We start from the raw sequence: 7,763 nt of genomic DNA, 5'->3' as shown, positions 1-7,763 counted from the left end.
CTTGTGGTTCAAACTGACCTTGCGGTCCACTGCATTATCCTACAGCAGAATATTGTCAGATACAGGGCCAGAAGATGAGCCCCTGAGGTTGGAAGGCACTCAAAATATGACTCGGCTAGAGATGCTTTGTCAAAGTAGAGTTGACCATAATGACGCAGAAGGAGTTAAGGTTTCGGGACCTTCATTGACTGATAGCAAAGTTGTGAACATCCATTAATTTTCAGAATGTAGAATATACAACGTATGAATCTACAAAAATTGACAGTTGTCAAAAATGAAATAGAATGCACAAGATGGAGATCCTAGTCATTAGTGAGTGGAAATAGACTAATATTGGCCATTTCTAATCATGCAATCATATGGTTTACTACGTCAATAACGACAAGGAGAAGAAGAATGGTGTCACATTCATCATCAAAAAGAACATTAAAGAGCTAGCCTGAAGTACTATGCTACCTGTAATAATTACCAGTCCTAACGTGGTGCTGTGGGATAAGCACAGAACTGCTAACCACAAGGTCAGCAGTTCAAACTCAGTAGTCACTGCTTGGAAACCCTATACAGGGTCGCTGTGAATCAGAACTGACTGGACAACACTTAATAAAAACAACACACGGAAGACCTGTCAATACCATTACTATCCAAATTTACACACAAACCTCTAAAGTTGTTGCTGTTGTTAAGTGCCATTGAGTCAGTTCTGAATCATAGCGAACCTGTACAGGGTTTCCAAAGAACAACTGGTGAGCTTGAACTGCCAACCTTGCTGTTCAAACGACTTTGCAGTCCAGCACATTACAGTGCCACTCCAGGACTCCACCTCTATAGTTAGTGATGATGAAATTGAGGAGCTTGACCAACTGCTTTTTGGCTGAAAGCAGAGAATGATCTGCACTGGACTGTGAACCACAAGGTCGGCAGTTCAAACCCACTAGCTGCTCCTTGGAAACCCTATACAGGGTCAATATGAGTTGGAGCTTAACAACAACAACAAACATCTGTGGTAAGAGACAATGGAGAATTTCAGTATCAACATTCAAAACAAGGCTAGGAGCCAACTGTGGAAAAGACCATCAGTTGTTCTTATACATGTTCAGACTGAAAATGAAGAAAATTAAAAGAACTCCATGAGAGCTAAAATATGACTTTGAGTGTATCTCACCTGAATTCAGAGGCCATCCCAAGAACAGACTTGATGCATTAGTCACTAATGATTGAAGGCAAGAAGAGTTGTGGGATGATATCAAGAACATCATACAAGAAAGAAAGTAAAGGTCATTAAAAATAAAGGGAAAAAAGAAAATACCAAAGTAGATACAAGAAAATATTCTGAAACTTGCTCTTGAACCGAGAGAAACTAAAGCAACTAGATAAAATAAGGAAGTAAAAATTGCTGAGCAGAAAATTTCAAAGCCAGCTTGAGAAGAAAGTCAAACACTATAATGAAATGTGCCAAGAATTGGAGTTAGACAACCAAAAGGTAAGAACACGCTCAGCTTTTCTCAGGCAGAAAGAACTAAAGAAAAAAATCAAGCCTCGAGTAGTAACACTGGGATTCTAGAAGCATGGTAACTCTACGGAAAGCACTGGACTGCAAAAAAGGTCAGTAGTTTGATCCCATCAGCTGCTCCAAAGGAGAAAGATGAGGTTTTCTCCTTCAGCAAAAACTTCACAAACTCTATACAGGAGTCATTAATGAATTGCAACTGACTCCACGCCACAGACCAAAAAATAGGCAAAACACTGAATGATGCTGGAAACATCAACAATAAAGGAATACACAGTCATTGTGTCAAGAAGGGCCAATGTTCAGTCATTTCAAGAGATACTGTATAATCAAAACCCTGTGGAACTGAAGGAAGACGTCCAAGCTGCACTGAAGACACTGGCCTAAAACAAGTCTCCAGAAACTGATGGAACACAAATTGAAATCTTTCAACAAACTGATGCAGAGCTGGAGGTGCTCACTCATCTATGACAAGACATATGGAAGACAGCTACCTGGCCAGCCGAATGGGAGAGAGTCATACTTCTACCCATTCCAAAGAAAGAAAGTCTAATGGAATGCAGAAATCATCGAGAAATATCATTAATGCCACATGTACATAAAATTTTTAAGATAATTCAAAAATGGTTGCATTGGTACCTTGACAGGGAACTGTCAGAAATTCAAGCTGGATTTATAAATGGACATGGAACAAGAGATATCATTGTATCATTGCTGATGTCAGCTGAATCTTGACTGAAAGCAAAGAATACCAGAAATATGCTTACTGGTGGCTTTATTGGCTATGCAATGGCAGGTGACTGTGTGGATCCTAACAAACTATTAACAGCATTGAGAAGAATGGATATTCCAGAACATTTCATTGTGCTCATGAGGAACCTGTACAAAGACGAAGAAGCAGTTGTTAGAACAAAACAAGGGGACAGTAAATCGTTTAAAATCAGGAAAGGTGTTGCCAGGATTATATTCTACCACACTGTATTTATTCAATCTTTATGTTGAACAAATATTCTGAGAACCCTCATTAGCAGAAACTCATTACCCCCTAAAAGTTCCCATCCAAATTTTGAATTGCTGCTGTCACTTTGGATCCATATTGATAATTCCTAAAAGAGTATAATGCTCAAGGGAGACCTTTTTAACTAGTTAAGCTGAACTACTGGTTGATTTTAATACAACTTTAAGAGATGTTTTGGCTTAAGACTTAAAGATGATCTCAAGACAATAGTTCGAAGGTTCATCTGTTCTTCATGACTCCATAATGAACGGGAAATTCTGTTCTGCATTTTTTACCTTTTGATCAGGGTTCTGCTATGGACTCTTAATTTAATGAAAATATTCAATAATGGCAGCCAGGCACCTTTTAGTTCTTCTAGTCTCATAGCAAAGGAGGCAGTTGTTCATGGAAGCAGTTAGTCCTACAGTCCATATTCTCCTCATATTCCTAACTCTCCTTCCTGTTAAATAGAGGCCAATTGTTGTACCTTGACTGGCTGGCTACAAGCTTTAAGGCCCAGACACTACACAACAAACTGGAAAAGTACTAAACATGTCACTAGGCCAATTAAACAGATGTTTCATGAAGCTGTGACTAAACTGCCAAACCAAGGAGTAAAATCCCATGAGGTGTTTGGTTGCACATAAGCCAACAACACAACTAAGTTACCTAAAGTGAAGAGGATTTAAAATATTTACTGATGTATATCAAAGACTACAAACATCAGCATGTATTTTACCTCAACACAAAGAAAACAAAAACCTTCAAAAATGAACCAATAAGCTATATCAATTCAAAAAGAGAAAAAGTTGAAGGTATCAAGAATTTCATTTTTCTTTTGTTCACAATCAACACCCATGGAGACAGCAGTCAAGATATCAAATGACATATTGCACCAAGTCAATCTGCTACAGAACACCTCTTTAAAATGCTAAAAGCCAAGATGTAACTTTGAAGACTTCGTTATGCTTGCACAAAAGTCACTGTATTTCCAGTTGCCTCATATGAATTCAACAGCTGGACAATGACTAAGGAACACCCAGGAAGATGTATGCCTTTGAATAACGGTGTTGGCAAACAACATTGAATATAGAAGTACCATGGACAGCCAGAAGAACAAATACATCTGTCTTTGAAGAAGCACAGTCATTCTGTACCTTAGAAGGGAGGATGGTGAGACTTCACCTGACAAAGTTTGGACATGGTATCAGAAGGGATCGGTTCCTGGAGAAGGGTCAACAAAATACAGGAAGAGCTTCAATGAGAAGGACTGATACAGTGACTATAACATAGTAAGAACGACTGTGAGGGTGGCACAGGACTGGGCAGTGTTTCACTCAGTTGTACCTAGGGTCACTATGAGTAGGAACCAATTTAAGAATTCCTGACAAAAACAACAAGGGAGACACCATTCAACAAAGGTGCCAGAGAAATTCAGTGAAGAAAGAGTAGTCTTTTCAGCAAATGTTACTAGAGAAATGGGAACTATATAAGAAAATAATCAATCTTTATTCATATTTCATATAATGATACAAATAACTTGGAATAAACCACAGATTTAAAGTAAAACTTAGACTACAGAACGTCTAGATTACAGCACAGGAGAAAATCATTGTCATCATGAGATGGGCATATGTTCCTTAAGTAATAGCAACTAAAGTAAAGGGTAGGAACTCTGGTAGCATAGTGGTTACAAATCAGGCTGTGAACCGCAAGGTCAGCAGTTTGAAACTACCACCAGCTGTTCCGTGGGAGACAGAGGAGGCTTTCTGCTTCCATAAAGATTTATAGCCTCAGAAATCCTGTACAGAGTCGCTATTAGTTGGAACCAACTCCATGGCACATAGCAACAACAAAGTAAAAGAGTTCTCATGGGGCGCTGCAGGGTAATGCACTGAACTGCAAGATCAGTTTGAATCACAAGGCCAGTGGTTCAATTACACTAGTCGCTCCCTAGAAACCCTATATAGGGTCTCTGTGAGTCTAAACTGACTCGACAGCACTTAACTACAACAACAACAACACAGTAACTTGAAGACTCCTGGTGTGGCACTGTAGGATCAGCACTGCCACTGTGTCAGCAGTGCCAGCCCACCGCCTGCTCTTTGGAAACCCTATACGGGGATGCTATGAGTCAGAAGCAACTCTAAGGCACTTGACAAGTTGTTGTTCTGTTCTGTGGAGTCAGTTCTGACTTACAGCAACTCTAGGTACAACAGAACAAAACACTACCCAATTCTGCACCATCCTCACAATCGCTAGTTTGAGCCAACTGTTGCAGTGACTTGTGTCTTGAATGAAACACAGCCAGAATGTTCTTTGGAAGTGAGGATGACTATAGTTTGTCTCACATACTTAGAACATTTTATCAGGAGATAGCAATCTCCAAGTTTATGCCTGGAAAGGTAGAGGATCAGCAAAAATGAGGAAGACCCTTAAGACAGATAGGTTCATTCTTCTGGAAGTTCGTAAAATATTGAACATCCAGAAATGTATGTTCTTTGATCTTCCTAATTTATTGTCCAGCTTTTACACGAACATGAGGCAGGCACACCCTAGTCCTCAAAGTGACATCTTTGCTTTTAACACTTAAAAGAGGTCTTCTGCAGCTCATTGTTTTTGTTGTTTTTAAGTACCATCGAGTTGATTCCAACTCACAGAGACCCTGTATAGTGTTTCTGAGGAGTGGCTACTGAGCTTGAACCGCTGACTTTGTAGTTCAAACTGACCTTGTAGTCCAGTGCATTAACCCACAGCACCTCATGGTAATACATAGCTACATATCTTGACTGTTTTACACAGGCACTGGTAGTAAATCCAAGTAAAATGAAATTCTTGACAACTTCAATATTTGCACCATTTTTCATCATGTTGGTTATTGGTACAGTTGTTAATAACATTTTTTTCTTTACATTAAGGTATAAACACTATAGCCTGTGATCTTCATCAGTAAGTGCTTTAACTCCTCCTCACTTTCAGCAAGGAAAGTTGGGTCACCTGCATACTGGAGGTTAATGAATCTTCCTCAAATCCTGGTACCAGCTTCTTCATACATTCCATCTTCTTGGATTACTTGGTCAAATTGAATAAATATGGTGAAAAGATACAACCCTAAAACACAACTTTCCTGATTAATAAACACGCATTTGTGTTTGAGCATCTTAGCTATGTACAGGTTTCAGATGAGCACATTTTAGTGTTTGCAATTATCTTTCTCACAATTTTATCCATTATTTGTTATCATCCACACATAATGAATAAAACACAGGTAAACATCTTTCTGGTGTTCTCTGCTTATTTCAGTCAGTGTCCATCTGACATCAACAGTGGTATCCCTCGTGTCGAAAGGTGGCTTGAAAAGATAAGTTTAAGTATTATAATGAAATGTGCCCAGGAGTTAGTAAACCAAAATGTAACACCAAAATGTAACACCAAAGTGTGAAGTTGCAATTCTGAATGATTTTGGGGGGAAAATATTGGATGACACATGAAGCATCAAAAGAAGATGGAAGGAATACAGAATCACTATAGCAAAAGAACTGGTAGATGTTCAACCATTTCATGAGACAACATATGATCAAGAACCAAAGGTAGGAGGAACAAACAAGATGGTGGATAGGGTAGAAATGCAGTGAGGAGCTCCATCAAATTCAAAACCTACAGAAAGAGGTTCAAATGATTAATAATATCAGAACTAGACAATACACGAAAAGGACAAAGGAGTAGAAATGAAGAGAAGGAAGGCAGAACTAGTGAGTTGGTAGACAAATCTCTCAACACCATTAAGATAGAAGAACAAACAGAAAAAAATGATAAAAAAAAAATCTGAAGAAGGTCTAAGATTCATGTTGGACAACTTGATAACTTAATATATTATCAGCATTCTGGTACAGGAACAATCACACAACTCCACAGAGGTGATAGTTGAAGAGTTGTTGGAAGCAATTTTCCCTAACATCCTGAAAAGTGAAAATAAACATTCAGGAAGCTCATGAACCCCAGGAGGAATAGTCCCTAAAAAAAAATCATCAAGACATATAAATAATCAAGCTCTCCAAAATCAAAGATAAAGACAGAATCATGAAAGCAGCTAGGGAAAAGACAAGCATTACATACAAAGGAAGCAAATCAGATTAGGCTCGGATCTCTCAACAGAAACCATAAAGGCAAGAAGGCAATGTGGAGACCTATATAAAACTCTGAAAGAAAAAAAAAACTGCCAACCAAGAATCCTCTACTCAGCAAAGCTGTCAATCCAATACAGAAGCTAGGGGATTGTGCCAAAGCCAATCCTGTGATGAAAAATATCCTAAAGGGAGTTCTGTGGACTGAGAACCAACAAGAACAGAAAACAACCAGAGAATGGTATACATGGCAGCATCACCCGACACTCAATCCTCAAATGGAATATTCTAGAACAGAATAAAACTATAAGAGCAGCTTCCTTCTGGCCAGAGCTGCCATCTTGCAGCAATCCCCCATGATGATGAACACAAAAGGAAAGAGGCAGGGTACCCACTGTATGTTCTCCAGGCCTTTCAGAAAGCATGGGGTCGTTCCTTTGGCCACATACATGTGAATCTACAAGAAAGGCAATACTGTGGACATCAAGGGAATGGACATAGTTCAAAAGGCATGCCCCACAAATGTTACCATGGCAAAACCGGAAGAGTCTACAATGTGACCCAGCATGCTGTCATCATTGTTGTGAACAAGCAAGTCAAGGGCAAGATTCTTGACAAGAGAATGTGCACATTGAGCATATTAAGCACTCTAAGAGCCGAGACAGCTTCCTACAGTGAGTGAAGGAAAGTGATCAGGAAAAGAAGGAAGTCAAAGAGAAAGGGACCTAGTTCACCAAAAGCACCAGCCTGCTCCCCCTAAAGAGGTGCACTTTGTAAGAATCAATGAAAATTAGCCTGAGCTACTAGAACCTATTCCCTATGAATTCACGGCATAACAGGAATGAAATAAAGTTGTCTGAGGTGTACAAATGCCAGGTCTTTGGTTGTAATTGTGTAGAGATGTGGTATGTGCCCCCCCCCCAATATGCATAGTATTTAAAGCACATTGTGTTTCCCAGTTTGCTTGATAATAAATGTTTTTAATATTGGGGGGAAAAAACTATAAGAACAAATTCAGAGGATCTGGGAGGTCAGTCTACGATCAAACAATTACATTGTGAAAGAAGGTAAACACAGAGGAACAGAGATCCAGGTGGTGGGAAGGTCAGGTAGATTACTGGATAAAATAGACTAT

The 7,763-nt window shown here is 39.2% G+C and overlaps 1 pseudogene; it reads left to right on the top strand.

Annotated features, from left to right (window-relative positions):
• Positions 1-6,987: 6,987 nt before the first annotated feature.
• On the top strand, positions 6,988-7,464 carry LOC102840904 (annotated as a pseudogene).
• Positions 7,465-7,763: the final 299 nt, after the last annotated feature.

Source organism: Chrysochloris asiatica, unplaced genomic scaffold (assembly GCF_000296735.1).
Source record: "Chrysochloris asiatica unplaced genomic scaffold, ChrAsi1.0 scaffold00020, whole genome shotgun sequence".
Classification (NCBI taxonomy): domain Eukaryota; kingdom Metazoa; phylum Chordata; class Mammalia; order Afrosoricida; family Chrysochloridae; genus Chrysochloris; species Chrysochloris asiatica.
The sequence above is the reverse complement of the archived record's forward strand: the minus strand, read 5'-3'. Positions and strand labels throughout refer to the sequence as shown.